Source organism: Macaca thibetana, chromosome X, assembly GCF_024542745.1.
Source record: "Macaca thibetana thibetana isolate TM-01 chromosome X, ASM2454274v1, whole genome shotgun sequence".
In the NCBI taxonomy this organism is placed as follows: Eukaryota; Metazoa; Chordata; class Mammalia; order Primates; family Cercopithecidae; genus Macaca; species Macaca thibetana.
Window position 1 is genome coordinate 72,893,236 of NC_065598.1, and position 22,288 is coordinate 72,915,523.

Consider the following 22,288-nt stretch of genomic DNA (forward strand, 5'->3'; position numbering starts at 1 on the left):
AATAAAGATTAATATTATGCTTTTATTTTACTTAAAGGATAATATGCTAAATAATCTCCACACTCAACTACCATGAACTACAGCATGTTTTGCTAATGGGTCTACATGACAAATATATAAGATTCCACCATTCTACTGTCACTCAATGCTTGAATACCTGGAGAAAATAACTGGATCGAAGTCTGTAAATCTGAATCTATATAGCAGTGGTTCTTAACTTTTTGAGGATTTCAGATCCTTAGAGAATCTGATCAAAACTAAGGACTCCAGAAAAATGCACATATGCATATACACACAGAAATTTTTTTGCTTATGATTTCTTGGGTTTCATAGACTTGAAGTTAACAGCCTCTGTCTTGGTTCTTTTGGCCCTGAGCTTGCTTTCCTGGCTAAATATATAAGTTTATTAGCTGTATATTAGCAGAGTCACTTCCAGAGACATGTTTCTTGCTTTCTCTCTTCTTCAGATACTATGCTGATGAAGTATGGATAGTGACAGATCTCAACTTCATTTGGGGTACTTAGGAGACTGGCATGTTGCCACAGCTGCTAATCCTGTCATGGAGGCTAATGTGCCAGCTCATGTATAATAATAACAGTAAAAATGACAGAACAGGAACTCCCCAACCTTTTTTTTTTTAACCCAGCATATTTACAGGCATGCAAAACTCGGCTGGAGATGTAATATTTTTTTGCCTTCTTTCTAGATTAATTTTTCTTCCTGATTACAATTAGCCAAACTTGAATGGAGACATTACAGACAGCTCAACCCCACCTCAGAGCTGTGCAGACAGCTCTTGCTGCCAAGTTGTCTATCACCAAGACAACTAGGCCAATGTGCTTTGCTCTGGGTAAATACCTCATCAGGGCCAGTTGCAGAAGGAGCCTCTTTGCAATGACCTCCCATCAGATAAAAATCCTTACTCTTAGCAATCCAAAATATGTTTTGAAAGTACATGGGTATAAATAATAACCATTAATATTTTAAATAGTTCTTTATGCTGATGAAAGGAGGCTTATTTCCAGAGATATTCTCATATGCAGGCAAGTTGATTTGAGGGATCTAGAAAAGCTCTAGTCACCCCAGTATATCTGAAGTTCATGTTTGTGAGTCCTTATTTTTTTTTCCTTTGAATTCATCATAACTTTCTTCCAACACCTTCTGTTAAGCTACAAATTACCCTGAAGTGATCATTAGTAATATAGCAATCTTTCTGCCTCTAGTCTCTTTAAAATATTTTGAATAAGAGATGATAAAAGGTGAGATAGTTAGCATTCTCACCCTAAATGAAAAATGGAAGACATGGGTTAACTCTTTAGACACAGTGGCATTTAAAGTGAAACTTTTATAAGTTCAGTATATGTGAATGAGTCAAAAACAGAAAATGCTACTTTCAACAGATTCAAAGAAAGATTTTTTAAATCTCAGCAAAATGTGCAGAGTTTTTGTGTCCTTCAGGATCAGGCAGAGGTGTCAAATCATTTTACTCCTCCCATCCAGGCTCTGTTAATGCTGATCCATCCTCAGGAGCAGCCCCTCACAGCTTTATTGTTTTCTGGTCTCCTTGGTGGCAGGTGTCTGCTAATCAAAGGCTTAAGAAGCTTGGAGTTTAGGAGTCGGCCCTGACTGGAAGGAAAACTTTCCATTCAGCCTTGGGCAACAATATTGGAGCTTTTTTTGAATGTTGTAATAAACTCTGTGCCAAGTGGGGGCCCAACCTCCCCCTACGCAGCCCCAGGAATCCAAAGAAAGAAGTGTTTTCAATTCTCTTTCAGGACGTCTGATCTCCTACACTGAGACCAAATAAAAACAGTCTGGGCTAATTATGTCTCTCCTACCCCCATCTATTGTGGAATTCGCCTGGGAAAAACTCAGGAAAGCTGGTCTTAGGTCAGTATTGGTCTTCCATGGAGGCAGAAAAATTCTCTCACCTTCCCTCCATGGACTGTCCTGGACAGTAAAGAGCTCCCACCTTAGATATCTTATGCGGAGGGGAGCTGTGGGAAGCAGGGCAGGGCCTAAGATGATGTAGCTGAAATATCGAGGCCTAAAAAGTTCTAACATCTGTGTTGGTATTTTCTGTGTGCTTACTATTTTGTCAGTTAGCATTTCTCTTATCAAGTAGAATGGGAGGAAGAGTGGGAAGAATTGCTTGGGAGTTCAAATGGCCAGGGAATGAATCTGGTACCCCTGATTACTCTTAATAACTGTAACATTAGACAACATATTCCACAGATCAAGGCTCTCATCCCAGTTCTCTCACTTGCAAGATATGTGACCTTGGACAAATTCCTACTCCAACCTTGGTTCCCTCATCATAAAAATGGGGAGGTTTAACTAGAAGATCTCTAACAGCCTAGGATATTAAGTAACTTCTGGGATTCTGAATCTGGAAAACACCCAGATGGGATTAGATACTCGGAAAGTTATTGTCCACCCCATTCCCAACCTCCATCCATCTCAACAGGGTTTGGCCATAGCTTCGCCAAGCCATTTATCTTGGGGATCTCCTAGCCCTGGAAAGGAGAAAGAGGAGTAGGCAATACAAGACTATGTTCACAATAAAAATCCAGGTAGTCATGGTCAAAGCAAGAACAACTCAAAACTGCAGGTTTCCAAGCCATAAATGCTGGTTTATGAGCTGATAATAAGGTAAGTTTTTCCCTAAGAATTTTACCAAGCAAACTTTACCATATGAACAGGAGGTATCCCAGAGAACACAGCTCAAGACCACCACACCCAGCACTCAGAGCTCAGGTAATGCATTCAAGCATGTTAAGGGAACAGCAAGTGATCTTATGGAAGGGAGTCATGGAACATGAGGCTGGGAAAGTTCTTGAGGACAGATAGAAGGAAAAACCTCTAAAAACCTAACAGTATGACACAAGGACAGAAAGGTCTTTCATGCTGTGGGGGTTATCAACTATGATCCAGAAGAGATGATGCAAAAGATCTAGATAAACCACAAACAAAGATTAAAATGAAAAGTCTTGAAAATCAAAACTTCTTTAAGTACCTGAATGAACAAAAGGTTAAAATGCTATTTGTAAAATTTCAGGTACTGTCATAGTTTAGTTGGGAAAACAACTGGGAGAGTAGAATAAGATAGTGACCTACTAAGCAATCCATAGAACTCTTTTTTTCCTTAATGTAGAATCTTCACCACTTACAACTGTTGGGGGTAGAAATATGAGGGAGAATATAGTGAAAATGTAAAAAATATGATCCTTACAATAGAAATACAGGCTATTTCCATACTCAAAATATATTCTAGTATGAATTTAGTAAAATAAACCCAAATAAATAAAACTATATCAAAAACAGAATAAAGCTAAACTCAAACTTAATGTTTTTGTGTTCATGACACTAAATAGATTCTAGTGAATTATCCCCTTTTAACTAGCTGGTTGGTATTGTATAGATGCAGCCAGCATCTAATCTGCTCTCAATTGTGCCCTCAGCCCTCAGGACCCTGGGGGTCTGAAATCTCAGCCAACTTTGCAATTTAATCCGAAACCCAAAGCAGTTCAGATTCCAAGTAACCTGTTAGCCTCTGCTAGCAAAACATCATTCGTGGTTTGAAAAATACCATTTTTAATAACCTCTTTTCAGTTCTTTGGCAGGTCCCCAGCTTTACTTCAAAGTTGATTTTCCCCAGTGAAAGTACAGCTGGTAGAATCCAGAAGTACAGTGTGCCACACTCCCTCTACCCCGGGCTGTGAAGGCCCAGTGCTAGGGCAATGAAGAAGTCTGGAATGGGAAGGCAAGCAGGGGGATGGGCAAGCTGTGGATCACATGAAAATGCCCTCAGCTCAGGCCTTCCCAGAAACAAAACAATGTATCACCCTTAACAGTGAACAACTGGAGGAACTAAATTCAAAATTGGATTTTGGGTTGTATCATTTATTTTAAAGTAAATTTAATTTTTAAAAGCACTATAATTTGGGCTACTTCATGAATACCATGTTTATTTTTTCTTTACAGTGAACCACTCTTCAGATATCATATAAACAGATGCCAAGAAAACAATCTATGAAGAGAGACACTGGAGGCAGAACTGGAGGTAAGGAAGTCCAACTTCATCTTTGGAGATTTAGGGTCTCTTAGGACAAGTGCAGAATGAACTCTTCTTTAACTTCAAGACAGTAGCCTTAAAGTCCTGTATTTACTCTTGCATTTTTTGCGCAGGACTAGTGAAGCTGGGGTTGCCAGTAAAATGACCACTTTGCTCAAAATGTCTCATTTAAACTCCAAGTCTTCTTAAAACAGCAGGGTAGGATTTTGGCCAGAACGTGCTTTCTAGTACAAACACTAGTGCACTTTTACAAGGCAGGTAAAGCTCAAAATTATGTTGCTAATTAATTTTATATTTCCTCTAGCTACCTAGAACTAACTGAAGCCCAACATTCCCCAGTTGGGATTTTGCCAAGAATTTAGATAATGCCATTTATGGACCATGCCAACAGCTGAGGTCACGCTTTCTGTCTAAAGGGAAAAAAGAAAGAAAAAATAAATAGGGAAGGATTCGTGGAAAGTGCATATTAGGGGATTGGGGCAGACGGGAAAGGAAAGAGACAAGAAGTAAAAATCTTTCTATAGCAACCAAGCCCAAACAGACACACACACACACCAGAGGAGGGCCTGGAGGCTTTGAGTTTGTATGATTTTGGAGTAAACGTGAAATAAAACAGTAAAGGCAATGATCACAGGGAATGTTAGAGAAGTGACAGCTTGATCTCCAAGAAGTAACTCTCCCCCACAAAATGTAAAGAATATAAAAAGCAAAAAGCCTGATGTCTTGCATCATGGCTGATACAAATGCTCTCTGTAATGTGCATGCCGGGAATGTGAATCGCCTGCTACTTGATCCAGGGTTCTGTAATTATAAGTAAAGTCTCTTTTTTTTCCAGCACAAATTCAGATTCCAAGGACTAAAAAGAACCTCTAAAAGTCACAGTATCTTAAACACTAGAGCTGGAAAAAAAAAAAAAAAAAAAAGCCTTTAATTCTCCTCTAACCTAATTGTCCCACTGTAGAGATGAGAAAAATGAGGCCACAAATGGGGAAGAAACATGACCAAAGCACGTCACATAGTAAGTTAGTGGCAAAGTGAAGAATAGAACCCAAATCTAGTTGGGTGGTTCCTAAATATCAATTCATAATGAAATTTGCACTGGTCCAAATGAAAAATGAGCAAAACAGGAATTATGTGGTGATTGCTTGGTAAAGTTAAAAATTTCCCACTATTTTTAATTTTGAGATTATGTCTTTCTTATTTTTTGATGTGAAAATACCTCTTCTTTTTTGAAATGATGAAAATCACAGAGAGTAGCTGTTGTTTTAAAATGTCCTTAATTAGCAAAATAATACATTAGCAGCCCTATATGACACCTTGATATTTTTTGGAAAATATTTGGTGTGTGAAAACCATAAGTCTTCTATCACTAGTCTAGTCCAATCTCCTGCCATTAGGCAGAATATCACCACTCGACCCAACTTCTCTTCTGACCTTAAGAGATTTTGTACCTACTGAATATGCCACTTAAAAGTGTTACATGGTGAACAATGCACTAGAAAAAGACTGGCTTGAGCCAGGCGTAGTTGAGTGCATCTGTAGTCCCAGCTACTTGGAAGGTTAAGGCGGGAACATCGCTTGAGCCCATAGGTTTGAGAAACACACAGGTTTGGCTGGGATGTGGGCTGGAGGATAAACCAAAAAAGAAAAGAAGCACATGACAGAACATGGAGAAACAAACTGGCTTGTGATCAATACCTCATCCTATTTTTTGTTATGGCAACTTCAAATTATTGTAATACCCTAATTTTGTAAGCAATAGCTCTTCCATTCCCTATTTATATTTATCATTTGTGGCTTAATTCAAATTTTCATCATGAGGAAAAAAGCCACAGACACTCAATTTCTGTGGGGTAGGTACATTGTATAAAAGAAGCTTAGAGAGGTTAAGTGACTTGCCCAAGATTACATGGTTCATAGGGGATTGAGCCAGGAATAAATCCTAGAACTTCTTTCTAGATCTCATAATCCTTCTTTGAGTCCACATGTTTATTCTGTATGCATGCTAACTCAGTTTCTGGGTATGACCCATCAGCTGGACAATGATATTGTGGTATGTGCTATCTGTCTAGTTGCTAGTGTGCAGTATCACAACTGTAGGTGCCAGGCCCAAGAAACATCAGGCTCCAGGACCCAGAGGATTACAAGGTTACTGGGAGTATAAATGTCTCTGGCTCCTGGCCACCCACTGATGTGATTTGTGGGAGATAAGTGCCCCACAGTCCTATTGCTATAGCTATCCGTTGCTACCACTTCTAGTGAGATGAACACCAGAGGAGTGTACTTGTGTGTCAAAATGCATGCCCAGGTATCATCATTATCATAAAACTTTCAATGGTCTTCATTGAGACTACTTTGCTTAGGGATTATCTAAGACACGTATTTCATCCTAGCCACCACCACCTTCCACCACTCAATCAAGACTCAATCTGATTATCTAAATGGATTTTAGCATCATCTTAAACTGAACAGAATTTTAAAGTTAAAGCAAATAATACTAACCAAAAACACCACATAACATGTTATAAAGTCAAACCCAAATGCCTTTGAGATTCCTGCTATTTGGAACTTTCATTATTTGGGATTGCTGCTATTTGGGATTCTGACTGTTTGGGATAATCTCCATTTCTGTATCCCTTTAGGTGGGCAGGAATCATTTTAAAAGCAGATGGCAAAGACTGCCTCCTGGCTCCTGGTTAGTTGGTGGTTAGCAACTTTCAGGGCCCTGACTCAGCAAAGTATAGGAAGGAACCTCATAGTCACTTAGCTGTGGACCAACTAGAAAACTGCCTTTATTCATAACAATAACATTTGAAAAAGAAACCAGTGTCTCTATCTGAACAGGCACAAGCCCAATATAGATCTCGGATCTGGCCCATCGATAGATGTTTATCTCTCAGACCCTCAAAAAATAAAACAGGGCTCAGGGGCTCTGGGTAAAACAGTCAGCTTCCTAGACTCACAAAGAAAAAAGTTAATATGGTGGTAATAAGCCACTTAAATGCCTATCTGCCTATGTTACAATAACATGCCCTTTGCATTCCTTCCAACAGCTCCCAAAGGCCATGTGTTGTGGACAATCACACTTTGTGGGTACTTCTATCCCACTCCACACACCTACCCAAAGAAAGCAGATCATTTTTTAAAAATGTACTGAAATTTCTTTTTCCTTTGTTTTTTCTTCTTCTTCTTTTTTTTTCTTTCTCTTCTGCTTTTAGTCTATTGGGTTTTCTTCTTCTTATCCTGTTTAGTATTAGGGTATTTTTTTTCTTTGTTATTGTTGTTGATGATGACGCTTTTGCCTTTCTTCTCGTTTTTCCATTTTTTCTTTTGTTGCTACTGTTGTGTTTTTAGGACTGTTTCCTTTTCTGTTTTCAGGGATTTGCTTTACATTTTGTGTTTTGGGATTTGGGGGTTTGGGATTTTCTTTTTGCTTGGTCGTTTTGTGTTCATGTGAGTTTTGTGTTCGTTTTGTTTCTTTTTTATTTAGCACTTTTATTTTTTATTTTCCATTTTTAAAATTCTTTCTCTTGTTTGCTTGTTTTTTTTTTCTTTCCTGTATTTTTGTATTCTCCATGCTTTCTTTCTTTCTTTGGGTTTTAATTGTGTTTTTCTTGTTTTTTAAGGGTTTCTGTTTGGAGTTTTTAGATTGTTTTAGAATTTAAGACTTAAAATGTTTTCCCTTTTTCTATACTATTTCTTTAATTTTTAAAATCCTTTTTTCTCTTCTCCTTATTTGTCTGTCATTTTCCACTTTTTGTCTTTTCATTTTTAAATAACATTTTTATTTTAGAATAGTTTTAGATTTACAGAAAAGATGCAAAGACAGTACAGCGGGTTCCCATATATTCAACACCCAGTTTCCCCTATTATTAACGTCTTACATTATTATAGTTACTATGAGATTACTTTAATGTATTTGTTACAATTAATGAACAAATTTTGATACATAATTTTTAATTAAAGTCCATATTTAGCCAATTTTCCCAGCACCATTTATTAAATAGGGAATCCTTTCCCCATTTCTTGTTTTTCTGCGGTTTGTCAAAGATCAGATGGCTGTAGATGTGTGGTATTATTTCTGAGGACTCTGTTCTGTTCCATTGGTCTATATCTCTGTTTTGGTACCAGTACCATGCTGTTTTGGTTACTGTAGCCTTGTAGTATAGTTTGAAGTCAGGTAGCATGATGCCTCCAGCTTTCTTCTTTTGACTTAGGATTGTCTTGGAGATGCGGGCTCTTTTTTGGTTCCATATGAACTTTAAAGCAGTTTTTTCCAATTCTGTGAAGAAACTCATTGGTAGCTTGATGGGGATGGCATTGAATCTATAAATTACCTTGGGCAGTATGGCCATTTTCACGATATTGATTCTTCCTATCCATGAGCATGGTATGTTCTTCCATTTGTTTGTGTCCTCTTTTATTTCACTGAGCAGTGGTTTGTAGTTCTCCTTGAAGAGGTCCTTTACATCCCTTGTAAGTTGGATTCCTAGGTATTTTATTCTCTTTGAAGCAATTGTGAATGGAAGTTCATTCCTGATTTGGCTCTCTGTTTGTCTGTTACTGGTGTATAAGAATGCTTGTGATTTTTGCACATTAATTTTGTATCCTGAGACTTTGCTGAAGTTGCTTATCAGCTTAAGGAGATTTTGGGCTGAGACAATGGGGTTTTCTAAATATACAATCATGTCATCTGCAAACAGGGACAGTTTGACTTCTTCTTTTCCTAACTGAATACCCTTGATTTCTTTCTCTCGCCTAATTGCCCTAGCCAGAACTTCCAACACTATGTTGAATAGGAGTGGTGAGAGAGGGCATCCCTGTCTTGTGCCAGTTTTCAAAGGGAATGTTTCCAGTTTTTGCCCATTCAGTATGATATTGGCTGTGGGTTTGTCATAAATAGCTCTTATGATTTTGAGGTACGTTCCATCAATACCGAATTTATTGAGCGTTTTTAGCATGAAGGGCTGTTGAATTTTGTCAAAAGCCTTTTCTGCATCTATTGAGATAATCATGTGGTTCTTGTCTTTGGTTCTGTTGATATGCTGGATTATGTTTATTGATTTGCGAATGTTGAACCAGCCTTGCATCCCAGGGATGAAGCCCACTTGATCAGGGTGGATAAGCTTTTTGATGTGTTGCTGAATCCGGTTTGCCAGTATTTTATTGAGGATTTTTGCATCGATGTTCATCAGGGATATTGGTCTAAAATTCTCTTTTTTTGTTGTGTCTCTGCCAGGCTTTGGTATCAGGATGATGTTGGCCTCATAAAATGAGTTAGGGAATCAACCCAAATGTCCATCAGTGACAGATTGGATTAAGAAAATGTGGCACATATATACCATGGAATACTATGCAGCCATAAAAAAGGATGAGTTTGTGTCCTTTGTAGGGACATGGATGCAGCTGGAAACCATCATTCTTAGCAATCTATCACAAGAACAGAAAACCAAACACCGCATGTTCTCACTCATAGGTGGGAACTGAACAATGAGATCACTTGGACTCAGGAAGGGGAACATCACACACAGGGGCCTGTCATGGGGAGGGGTGAGGGGGGAGGGATTGCATTGGGAGTTATACCTGATGTAAATGACAAGTTGATGGGTGCAGCACACCAACATGGCACAAGTATACATATGTAACAAATCTGCACGTTATGCACATGTACCCTACAACTTAAAGTATAATAATAATAATAAATAAATTAAAAAAATAAATAAATTAAAAAAAATAAAGTCCATATTTTATTCATTTTTTGTTTTTGTTTGTTTGTTTTTTGTTTTTACCTGATGTTCTTTTTCTGTTCCAGGATCTCATACAGGATACCATATTACATTTAGTTGTCATGTTTCCTTAGACTGCTCTTGGTTTGGAGAGCTTCTCAGATTTTCCTTGTTTTTGATGACCTTAACAGTTTTGAGGAGTACTAGTCAAGTGTTTTATATAATGTCCTTACAATGGGATTTTTCCAATGGTTATCTCATAATAGACTGAGGTAATGTGTTTTGGAGAGGAAAACTACAGAGGTGAAGTGCTCCTCTCATCACATTAAAACAAGAGTACATACTATTTACATGATTTATCACTATTGATATTAACCTTATCACCTGGCTGAGGTGTGCTTGCCAAGTTTTTTTACTATAATATTACTTTTCTCCCTTTGCATAATGTACTGTTTGGAATCAAGTTATTAAGTCTGGTCCATGCTTGGGATAACAGAGATTAAGATCCATCATTTGGGAGAGTATCTATAAAAATGATTTAGAATCCAGTACCACATTATTTATTTTGCTGCTCCAATTGGTCCAGCTTTGAGATTGGGATTCTATTCAGGTTGGCTCCTGTGTTCCTTTGACATGCCCCCTTCCTTATATTTTTTCAACTCATCTAACTTTTGAAAAGTATTTCTTTCTCTTTTACATTTGTTTGTTTCCTTATTCATTTCAATTTTTCTTCTGTTTTCCCTCCTCTTCCTCTTTTCTCTCCTTTGTTAGCTTTTAATATTTTCTCATTTCCTCCTTCTTATTCTGTTACCTTTCCCTCTATGTTTTTAAAATAATTTTCTCCTTACCAATATTCTTTTTATATTTTTTCTTTCTACATAACATTTTCCTTATTACAGTTTTAAAATATATTCTACATAACTAGTATATTCTGCATACCTAGTGAAACGAAGTAAACATCCAAAAATAAAAATATACCCTCATTCCCACTCTCTTAGCATGACTACCAATATATTGTTGGTCACCTACTGAATTTCATAGCACTCTTGTAAAGCTCTTTATTTCCTCCCAGGAATGATCAAAGGACCTTATGTGGTAACTTCTAAGGGTCTGCTACCTTCCTTGACAACTCTGTTCTACCAATAGTCATAGATATTACACTGAAAATTGGCTGGAATGCCAAAGCAGTAATCAGACATTTAATACCCTGCTTACATAGAAACATCCACATTAAAATTACTTCCTCCATTGAGCCAACATGTCTGACTAGAAGCAGCTGCCTTCAGAGGCTCCCTTCAAAACAAACTATAATAAGTACGTGAATCCTTCACCGGCAACCAAGATATCCAGGTTCTCTCATCAAAGTTGACTAGAAGGCTGACGTGACTCATGGAGAAAAGGCAGAACAGTGTGGTGCGGTGGCCCACCTGAGAGCCACACAGGGAAGGGGAACCCCCTCCCCACAGTTAAGGGAGGCAGTGAGTGAGCATACTACCAAGCCAGGAAAACTGTGCTTTTTCCATGAAACTGTGCAGCCCATGGATCAGAACAACCCACTCACAAAACCATGCCACCAGGGACTAATGTCCCAACCCTAGAACGTGCAGATTCTTACAACCTCTCAGCTGGAATCTGCTAAAAACCTATTGAACTCCCAGAAGAAGGGGTTACCAGCACCACCTGTGGCTGCCTGCTGTCTAAGCCATTTGAGCTCCTTGGGGGAAGGGCAGCAGCCAGCACTGGGACTCACAACTGCCTAACACACTAAGCTCCCTGGGAGTAGGGAAGGGTAGCACACATTTCTATAGCTCCATGTTGTGCTTCTCCCCTTCTGGAGCCAGGGAGGCTGGAGTGCCTGATTCCAAGACTTGTCCCCACAGCTCAACACACTGGTTGTGCAGTCTGCAGCCAGAATGCATCTTCAGGCCTAAATCTGACCCATCCTTCTTTATTGGGTGGGGCAGTATCTCTGATAACTCCAGCCAGAGGCTCAGGGACAGAATTTGGATCTCCCTGGGCCTGAGCCCCTAGTGGGAGAGCTGGCCACAGTCTCTGCAGACCAGTAGACAGCTTCTCCTCCTGGTAGTTCTGAGGAATCCAGGCAGCCCAGATGAATCGGTTACTCCCCAGTGAAGCACACACTCTCCATCAAGGGACAAAGTGCTTTATAAAATGAGTGCTCTTCCCCATGCCAGCAAACTGGGTGAGACCCTCCAACAGGGGTTGCAGACACTCTACACAGGAACAATCCTACTGGCATCAGGTTGGTGCCCCTCGAGGTCAGAGGTCCCAGAAGAAGGAGCAGGCACCCACCTTAATATGGAGAGAAAAACCAATACAGCCCCCCAAAAAACACACGAAAATATAAAGACCAATGACACTATGAAGAAATTGCATCAACTAGTGTGCAAAATAATCAATTAGCATCATGACAACAGGATAAAATTCACACATAATAGTACTAACCTTAAATAAATGGGCAAAATGCCCCAATGAAAAGACACATACTGGCAAATTGGATAAGGAGTCAAGACCCATCGGCATGCTGTACTCAGGAGATCCATCTCACGTACAAAGACACACACAGGCTCAAAATAAAGAGATGGAGGAAAATTTACCAAGCAAATGGAAACATAAAAAAGCAGGGGTTGCAATCCTAGTCTCTGACAAAGCAGACTTTAAACCAACAAAGAACAAAAAAGATAAAGAAAAGAATTACATAATGGTAAAGGTAAAAATTCAACAATAAGAGATAATTATTTTAAATATATATGCACCAAAAAAATTATTTTGAATATATATGCACCCAGACTCATAAAACAAGTTATTGGAGGCCTACAAAGAGACTTAGACTGCCAAACAGTAATAGCCAGAAATATTAACACCCCACTCTCAGTGTTGGACAGATCAACAAGACAGAAAATTAACAAGTACATTCAGGACTTGAACTCAGCTCTGAATCAACTGGAACTAGTAGATGTCTACAGAACTCTCTACCCCAAATCAACAGAATACACATTCTTCTCAGCGCCACATGGCACTTATTATAAAATCCAACACATAACTGGAAGTAAAATGCTCCTCAGCAAATGCAAAAGAACTGAAATAATAACAAACAATCTCTCAGACCACAGTGCAATCAAATTAGAACTTGGGATTAAGAAACTCACTCAAAACCACACAATTTAATGGAAATTGAACAACCCACTCCTGAATGACTCCTGGGTAAATAACGAAATTAAGACAGAAATCAAGAAGTTATTTGAAACCAATGAGAACAAAGAGACAATGTACCAGAATCTCTGGGACACAGCTAAAGCAGTGTTACGAGGAAAATTTATAGCACAAAATGCCCACATCAGGAGGAAGATCTCAAATCGACACCCCAGCATCACAAATAAAAGAGCTAGAGAGGCAAAGGCAAACTAATCCAAAAGCTAGCAGAAGACAAGAAATGTCTAAGATCATAGAAGAATTGAAGGAGATAAAGGCATGTAAAATCCTTCAAAAAATCAACGGATCTAGGTGCTGATCTTTTGAAAAATTAACAAAATCGTTAGATCACTAGCAGGACTAATAAAGAAGAAAAGAGAGAAGAATCAAACAGACACAATGAAAAATGATAAAGCAGATATCACCACTGACCCCACAGAAATACAAAGGACCATCTGAGAATACTATAAATACCTCCATGGAAATAAAATTGAAATTCCAGAAGAAATGGATAAATTACTGGATGCATACAACCTACCAAGACTAAACCAGGAAAAAGTAGAATCCCTTCATAGATGAACAACAGTTCTGAAATTGAGGCAGTAATTAGTAACCTACCAACCAAAAAAAGCCCAGAACCAGACAGATTCACATCTGAATTCTACCAGAAATACAAAGAGGAGCTGGTACCATTCCATTTGAAACTATCCCAAAAAAATTTAAAAGGAGAGACTCCTTCTTAATTCATTTTATGAAGCCACCATCATCCTGATAACAAAACCAGAAAGAGACACACACAAAAAAGAAAACTTCAGGTCAATATCCTTGATGAACGTCAATGCGAAATCCTCAGTAAAATACTGGCAAACTGAATTCAGCAGCACATCAAAAAACTTATCCACCAGAATCAAGTTGTCTTCGTTCCTGGGATAAAAGGATGGTTCAACATATTGAAATCGATAAACGTAATCCATCACATAAACAGAACCAAAGACAAAAACCACATGATTATCTCTATAGGTGCAGAAAAGGCATTCAATCAAATTCAACATTCCTTCATGTTAAAAATTCTCAGTAAACTAAGTATTAATGAAACATATCTCAAAATAATAAGAGCTATCTGTGGCAAACACACAGCCAATATCACATTGAATGGATAATAGCTGGAAGCATTCCTTTTGAAAACCGGTATAAGACAATGATGTCTTCTCTCAATACTCATATTCAATGTAGGATTGGAAGTTCTTGCCAGGGCAATCAAGCAAGAGAAAGAAATAAAGGTATTCAAATAGGAACAGAGGAATTCAAGTTGTCTCTGTTTGCAGATGACATTATTTTATATTTAGAAAACCCCATCATCTCAACCCAAAACTTACTGAACTGATAAGCAACTTCAGCAAAGTCTCAGGATACAAAACCAATGTGCAAAAATCACAAGAATTCCCTTACACCACCAATAGACAAGGAGAGAGCCAAATCATGAATGAACTCCAATTAACAATAGCTACAAAGAGACTAAAATACTTAGGAACACAGCTAACAAGGGACGTGAAGGGCCTCTTCAAGGAGAACTACAAACCACCACTCAAGGAAATAAGAGAGGACACAAAAGAATGGAAAAATATTCTATCCTCATGCAATATTTTGGCCATACTGCCCAAAGTAATTTATAGATTCAATGCTATTCCCATCAAACTACCATTGATATTCTACACAGAATTAGAAAGGACTATTTTAAATTTCTATTTTTTAAATTTTAATTTAAGTTCTGGGATACATACGCAGAACGTGCAGATTTGTTACATAGGTATACATGTGCCATGGTTGTTTGCTACACCCATCAACCTGTCATCTAGGTTTTAAGCTCCGTATGAATTAGATATTTGTCCTAATGTTCTCCCACCCCTTGGTCCCCACGCCCTGACAGGCCCTGGTGTGTGATGTTCAATTCCCTGTGTCCATGTGTTCTCATTGTTCAACTCCCACTTATGAGTGGGAACATGCAGTGTTTGGTTTTCTGTCCCTGTGTTAGTTGGCCGAGAATGATGGTTTCCAGTTTCATCCATGTCCCTGCAAAGGACATGAACTCATTCTTTTTATGGCTGCATAGTATTCCATGGTGTACATGTGCCAAATTTTCTTTATCCAGTCTATCATCGATGGTCATTTGGGTTGGTTCCAAGTCTTTTCTATTGTAAATAGTGCTGCAGTAAACAAACTTGTATATGTGTCCTTACAGTAGAATGATTCATAATTTATTGAGTATATACCCAGTAATGGGATTGCTGGGTCAAATGGTATTTCTGGTTCTAGATCGTCAAGGAATTGCCACACTGTCTACCACAATGGTTAAACTAATTTACACTTCCACCAACAGAGTAAAAACCTTCCTATTTCTCCACATTTTCTCTAGCATCTGTTGTTTCCTGACTTTGTAATGATCGCCATTCTAACAGGCATGAGATGGTATCTCATTGTGGTTTTGATTTCCTTTTCTCTAATTACCAATGATGATGAGTTTTTTTCATATGTTTACTGGCTGCATAAATGTCTTCTTTTGAGAAGTGTCTGTTCATATCCTTCACCTACTTTTTGATGAGGTTGTCTTTTTCTTGTACATTTGTTTAAGTTCCTTATAGATTCTGGATATTACACCATTGTCAGATGGATTGCAAAAATATTCTCCCATTCTGTAGGTTGCCTCTTCACTCTGATGATAGCTTCTTTTGCTTTGCAGAAGCTCTTTAGTTTAATTAGATCCCATTTGTAAATTTTGGCTTTTGTTGCAATTGCTTTTGGTGTTTTAATCATGAAGTCTTTTCCCATGCCTATGTCCTGAATGGTATTGCCTAAGTTTTCTTCCAGGGATTTTATGGTTCTGGTTTTATGTTTAAGTCTTTAATCCATCTTGAGTTCATTTTGTATAATGTATAAGGAAGGGGCCAGTTTCTGTTTCTGCATATGGCTAGCCAGTTTTCCCAGCACAATTTATTAAATAGGTAACCCTTTCCCCATTGCTTGTTTTTGTCAGGTTTGTCAAATATCAAATGGTTGTAGATGTTTTTTGTTATTTCTGAGGTCTCTCTTCTGTTCCATTAGTCTTTATATCTGATTGGTGCCAGTACCACACCTTTTTGGTTATTGTAGTCTGGTAGTGTTGTTTGAAATCAGGTAGCATGATGCCTCCAGCTTTGTTAATTTTGCTTAGAATTGTCTTGGCTATACGGGCTCTTTTTTTGGTTCCATATGAAATTTAAAATAGTTTTTCTAATTGTGTGAAGAAAGCCAATGGTAGATTGATGGGAATAGCATTGAATCTATAAATTACTTTGGGCAGTATGGCCATTTTCACATTATCAGTTCTTCCTATACATAAGCATGGAATGTTTTTTCATTTGTTTGTGTCCTCTCTTCTTTCCTTGTGCAGTGGTTTGTAGTTTTATTTGAACAGGTCCTTCACATTTTTTGTAAGTTTTATTCCTAGGTACTTTATTCTCTTTGTAGCAATTGTGAATGGGAGCTCACTCATGATTTGGCCCTCTTTTTGTCTAATATTGGTGTATAGGAATGCTTGTGATTTTTGCACATTGATTTTGTATCCTGAGACTTTGCTGAAGTTGCTTATCAGCTTAAGAAGTTTTTGGAGTGAGATGATGGGGTTTTCTACATATACAGTTATGTTATCTGCAAACAGAGACAATTTGACTTCTCTCTTTCTATTTCAATATGCTTTATTTCTTTCTCTTGCCTGATTGCCTTGGCCAGAACTTCCAATACTATGTTGAACAAGAATGGTGAGAGAGGGCATCATTGTCTTGTGCCAGATTTCACAGAAAATGCTTCCAACTTTTGCCTATTCAGTATGATATTGGCTATGTGTTTGTCATAAATAGCTTCCATTTTCTGCTACCTTTTGAATTTGGTTGCTCTTGCATCTCTAGTTCTTTTCATTGTGCTGCTAGGGTGTTGATTTTAGATTTTTCTAGCTTTCTATTGTGGGCATGAAGTGCTGCAAATTCCCTTAGCTATGTCCCGGAGATTACGGCATGTTGTCTCTTGGCTCATTGGTTTCAAAGAAGTTCTTTATTTCTGTTTTAATTTCATTATTTACTGAGTAGTCATGCAGGAGCAGGTTGTTCAACTTCCATGTAGTTGTGCAGTTTTTAGTGAGTTTCTTAATCCTGAGTTCTAATTTGATTGTACTGTGATCTCAGAGACCGTTTGTTATGATTTCCGTTCTTTTGTATTTGCTGAGTAGTGTTTTACTTCCAATTATGTGGTCAATTTTAGAATAAGTGCGATGTGGTCCTTAGAAGAATGTATATTCTGTTGATTTGGGGTGGAGAGCTCTGTAGATCTCTTTTGGGTCTGCTTGATCCAGAGCTGAGTTCAAGACCTGAATCTCCTTGCTAATTTTATGTCTCTTTGATCTGTCTAATATTGACACTAGAGTGTTAAAGTCTCCAACAATTATTTTGTGGGAATCTAAGTCTCTTTGTAGGTCTCTAAGAACTTTTTTTCATGAATTTGGGTGCTCCTGTATTAGGTATATATATATATATATATTTATATATATATAACATATATATATATATATGTTAGCTCTTCTTATTGCATTGATCCTTTAACTATTATGTAATGCCCTTCTTTGTCTTTTTTATCTTTGTTGGTTTAAAGTTTGTTTTGTCAGAGACTAGGATTGCAACCCCTGCTTTTTTCTGCTTTCCATTTGCTTGGTAAATATTCCTCAATCCCTTTATTTTGAGCCTATGTGAGTGCACATGAGATTGTTCTCCTGAATACAGTACACCGTTGGGTCTTGACTCTATCCAATTTGCCAGTCTGTGTCTTTTAATTGGGGCATTTAGCTCATTTACATTTATGGTTAATATCGTTATGTGTGAATTTTCTCCTGTCTTCATGATAATAACTGGTTATTTTGCATATTAGCTGATGCAGTTTCTTCATAGTGTCGTTGGTCTTTATATTTTGGTGTGTTTTTGTAGTTGCTGGTACTGGTTTTTCCTTTCCATATTTAGTGCTTCCTTCAGGAGCTCTTGTAAGGCAGGCCTGATGGTGACAAAATCCCTCAGGGTTTGCTTGTCTGTAGAGGATTTTATTTCTCCTCCTCTTATGAAGCTTAGTTTGGCTGGATATGAAATCTTGGTTGAAAATTCTTTTGCTTAAGAATGTTGAATATTGGCCCCCACTCTCTTCTAGCTTGTAGGGTTTCTGCAGAGAGATCTGCTGTTAGTCTGTTGGACTTCCCTTTGTAGGTAATCTGACCTTTCTCTCTGGCTTCCCTTAACATTTTTTCCTTTGTTTCAATCTTGGAGAATCTGACTATTATGTGTCTTGGAGTTACTATTCTTGAAAAATATCTTTGTGGTGCTCTCTGTATTTCCTGAAATTGACTGTTTGCCTGTCTTGCTAAGTTGGGGAAGTTCTCTTGGAAAATATCTTGAAGTATATTTTCTAACTTGGTTTCATTCTCCCATCACTTTCAGGTACACCAATCAATTGTTAGTTTGGTCTTTTCACACCGTCTCATATTTCTTGAAGGGTTTGTTCATTCCATATCATCCTTTTTTCTCTAATCTTGTCTTTACACTTTACATTGTTAAGTTGATCTTTAATCACTGATATCCTTTCTTCCACTTGATTGATCCAGCTATTGATATTTGTGTATGCTTCACGAAGTTCTTGTGCTGTGTTTTTCAGCTCCATCAGGTCATTTATGTTCTTCTCTAAACTGGTTATTCCAACTGGCAGTTCCTGTAACTTTTTATCAAGGTTCTTACCTTCCTTGCATTGTGTTAAAACATGCTACTTTAGCTCAGAGGAGTTTGTTATTACCCACCTTCTGAAGCCTACTTCTGTCAATTCATCAAACTCATTCTCCATTCAGTTTTGTGTTCTTGCTGGAGAGGAGTTGCAATCATTTGAAGGAAAAGAGGCATTCTTGTTTGGGGAATTTTCAGCATTTTTGTGCTGGGTTTTCCTCAGCTTCATGGGTTTATCTACCTTTGATCTTTGATGCAAATGTTCTTTGGATGGGGCTTTTGCATGGGGGTCCTTTGTGTTGATGTTGAGGTTATTAGTTTCTGTTTGTCAGTTTTCCTTCTAACAGTCAGGCCTCTCTTCTGCAGGTCTGCTGGAGTTTGCTGGAGGTCCACTCCAGACCCTGTTTGCTTGGGTATCCCTAGCAGAGGCTGCAGAACAGCAAAGATTGCTGCCTGCTCCTTCTTCTAGAAGCTTCCTCCTGGACAAGCACCTGCCTGATGCCAGTTGGAGCTCTTTTGTATGAGGTGTCTGTCAACCCTTGCTGGGAGATGTCTTCCAGTCAGGAGGCACAGGGGTCAGGGACTCACTTGAGGAGGGAATCTGTCCCTTAGCAGAGCTCAAACATTGTGCTGAGAGATCCACTGCTCTCTTCAGAGCCAGCAGGCAGGAATGTTTAAGTCTGCTGAAGCTGTGCCCACAGCTGCACCTTCCCCTAGCTACTCTGTCCCAGGGAGACGGGAGTTTTATCTATAAGCCCCTGACTGAGGCTGTTGCATTTCTTTCAGAGATGCCTTGCCCAGTGAGGAGGACTCTAGAGAGGTGGTCTGCCCATGGCCCCTTTGCTGCACTGTGGTGAGTTCCAAACACTTAAGCCTTCTTAACACTGTTGGGGGAAAATCTCCTACTCAAGCCTAAGTAATGGTGGATGCCCCTCCCTCCACCAAGCTTGATTATTCCAGGTCGAGTTCAGACTGCTGTGCTGGCAGAGAGAATTTCAGGTCAGTGGTTCTTAGCTTGCTGGGCTCTGTGGGAGTGGGACCTGTTGAGTGAGACCACTTGGCTCCCTGGCTTCATCCCCCTTTCCATGGGAGTGAATGGTTCTGTCTCACTGGGGTTCCAAGTGCTGCTGGGGAAAAAAACAAACAAACAAAAAAACCTTCTGCAGCTAGCTCGGTGTCTGCCCAAACAGCCGCCCAGTTTTGTGCTTGAAACCCAGGGCCCTGGTGGTGTAGGCACATGAGGGGATCTTCCGGTCTGTGGGTTGCAAAAACCATGGGAAAAGCATCGTATCTCAACCAGACAGCACAGTGCCTCACACTTCCCTTGGCTTTGGGAGTGAGGTCCATGGCCCCCTTGTACTTCCCAGGTGAGATAATGCCCCACCCTGCTTCTGCTTACCCTGCGTGGACTGCACCCACTGCCTAACCAGTCCCAATGAGATGAACCTGGTACCTCAGTTGGAGATGCAGAAATCACCTCCTTCTGCATTGGTCTCACAGGGAGCTGCAGACTGGAGTTGTCCTGTTCAGTCATCTCGCCAGATCGCCCTTAAATTTCGTATGGAATCTAAGAAGTCCCCATAGAGCCAAGACAATCCTAAGCCAAAAATAAAAAATAAATAAATAAATAAATAAACCACAAAGCTGGAGGCATCACACTACCTGACTTCAAACTATACTACAAGACTACAGTAACCAAAACAGCATTGTACTGGTACCAAAACAGACATATAAACCAATGGAAGAGAACAGAGATCCCAGAAATAACACCACACTGCTACAACCATCTGATCTTCGACAAACATGACAAAAACAAGCAATGGGGATAGAATATCCTATTCAGTAAATGGTGCTGGGAAAACTGGCTAGCCATATTCAGAAAACAGAAACTGGACCCCTTACTTACACCTTATAGAAAAATTAGCTCAAGATGAATTAAAGACTTAAATGTAAAACCCAAAACCATAAAAACCCTAGAAGACAATCTAGGCAGTACCTTATAAGGCACGCCAAAAGCAATGGCAACAAAAGCCAAAATTGAAAAATGGGACAAATGGGATCTAATTAAAGAGCTTCTGCACAGCAAAAGAAACTAGCATCACAGCCAAAAAACATGAAAAAAAAAAAAAGCTTAACATCACTGATCATCAGAGAAATGCAAATCAAAATCACAATGATGTACCATCTCACTCCAGTTAGAATGGCGATTATTAAAAAGTTAGGAAACAAAAGATGTTGGCGAGGCTGTGGAGAAATTGGAGTGCTTTTACACTCTTGGTGGGAATATAAATTAGTTTAACCATTGTGGAAGACAGTGGGGGTGATTCCTCATGGATCTAGAACCAGAAATATTATTTGACCCAGCAATTCCATTACTGGGCGTATACCCAAAGGAATATAAATCATTCTACTATAAAGACACATAGACATGTGTGTATATTGCAGCACTATTTACAATAGCAAAGACATGGAACCAACCCAAATGCCCATCAATGTTAGATTGGATAAAGAAAATGTGGTACATATACACCATGGAATATTATGCAGCCATAAAAAAGAATGATATCATGCCCTTTGCAGGAACACGGATCATGCTGGAAGTCATCATCCTTAGCAAACTAACACAGGAACAGAAAACCAAATACTGCAATGTCTCACTCATAAGTGGGAGTTGAACATTGAGAACAATAGTCACAGAGAGGGGAATAACACACACCAGGGCCTATTAAGAGGTGGGAGGTGAGGGAAGGGATCTTAGAGGATGGGTCAATAGGTGCAGCAAACCACCATGACATACATATACCTATTTAGCAAGCGTGTACGTTCTGCATATGTATCCCATTTTTTAGAAGAAATTTTTTTTAAAAATTTCTTTCTCTGGTTATGATTGAAGAAGTGTCCTACAAAATGGACATATGTGTGTGCACTCATCCCCAAGCTGTTTGTCCCAAAGCTCAGAGAGCTACTGAGAACCATGAGTAAGAAGTGACTGGGGGCCTAGAGACCTTGGGGAGGGAGACTTTATCAGAGGTGAAATTTTCATATAGCTAGAAGGCAGCAGGGAGACACCAGAAGCTTCACAACTCAGATGGCTTATTTGAAGACCCCATTCTGTCCTCATTCTCTTCTTAATTGTTTTCTCTCTGTCCATGTGTGTTTTCTGGAAAGTTGACATTTCAAGCCTAATCTCATGTGCAGCCAGGCTGGCAAGTAAAGCTGAGTTGCCAATTACTTTGCTTTTTTGTACTCCGCTTTCCCTGAGTGGCAATGAAAATAATAATCCTAGAGCCTTTCCTGACAAGTTCTGCAGGTAAGAGCTTGTTTTAGGTATAATCCTTCATGGGAGCCAAGAGCAGAGGAAAGAAGAATTGGGTCAATTAAAAAACCTCTAGAGCATCTTTCTGATTATGTGACTCAGTCATCTGTAGGCTTTTGCCATTGCTGTCAATTAATGTTGACACCAGGACCAAGTAGACTTTACCAGCTAGGA

At 38.9% G+C, this 22,288-nt stretch overlaps 1 protein-coding gene across 5 annotated transcripts in view; it reads left to right on the top strand.

Moving 5' to 3' along the window:
- LOC126946324 (cytochrome c oxidase subunit 7B, mitochondrial) overlaps positions 1 to 22,288 on the top strand; it is a 1,159,743-nt gene that overhangs the window by 183,131 nt on the left and 954,324 nt on the right. Inside the window, exon 1 of one of the 5 annotated variants that reach the window (XM_050776458.1) lies at positions 7,003 to 7,006. The exons of 3 other annotated variants lie outside the window; for them this stretch is intronic. The gene's annotated coding sequence lies outside the window, so the exon portion shown is untranslated. Of the gene's footprint in view, positions 1 to 7,002; positions 7,007 to 20,039; positions 20,044 to 22,288 lie in introns of those variants that run through there. One more of the 5 variants, XM_050776462.1, reaches the window with a different exon arrangement.